A 654-nucleotide genomic window follows, 5' to 3' on the forward strand; every position below is an offset into this window, starting at 1 on the left:
CTCGGGAAGAAAAGGAGACAGAGTTAGAAAAAAAAAAAGCGTTCCGTTCACAGTGCAGCAACCGTCACAACTTCCCTACCCCTACCCCTTCCCCACCCCTTCTTTCCACCACCCCCTTCCCCCCCCCAGCCGACCCCCTAAGCACCCGAAGTCCCCGCCCCGCAAGCATCCCGCATCTGGCACCTCGCGAGCACACCGTAGCGCCGCAATCGTAGCAACAGCCCGTCACGTCGCCGGTCAAATCAGCCGTCACACCTGAACACTCGGAACTAACTGCCGGACACAGGGGGGCGGCCCAAACACTCAACAGGTGGCAGTCAACACAATATCTTGGGGGGATGGGAGTGAGTATTAGGGGGGGAAGGGGTTAGGCGTAATGTAGGTCGCAGCCAATAGATGGCGGCACAAGGAGGCAATGGCTGCCAACGTATGCATTCATATTCATGGGCGAGCACAAGAGTCGGCGGGCGAGTTATGACGGGAGCGAGACGCGGCCGGGCCTGAGCGGTGTACAAACCTAAACATCGGCTGTCATGTAATAATTTGCCGAGGATGACAAGCTCCGAGCACAAACCGGAATCCCACATGTAAAGGCTATTTTTAAATATTTTAAAATCATCTCATACACTGCGAAACAAACTCACACAGGCTGCC

This window comes from Penaeus monodon, chromosome 20 (assembly GCF_015228065.2).
Source record: "Penaeus monodon isolate SGIC_2016 chromosome 20, NSTDA_Pmon_1, whole genome shotgun sequence".
In the NCBI taxonomy this organism is placed as follows: Eukaryota; Metazoa; Arthropoda; class Malacostraca; order Decapoda; family Penaeidae; genus Penaeus; species Penaeus monodon.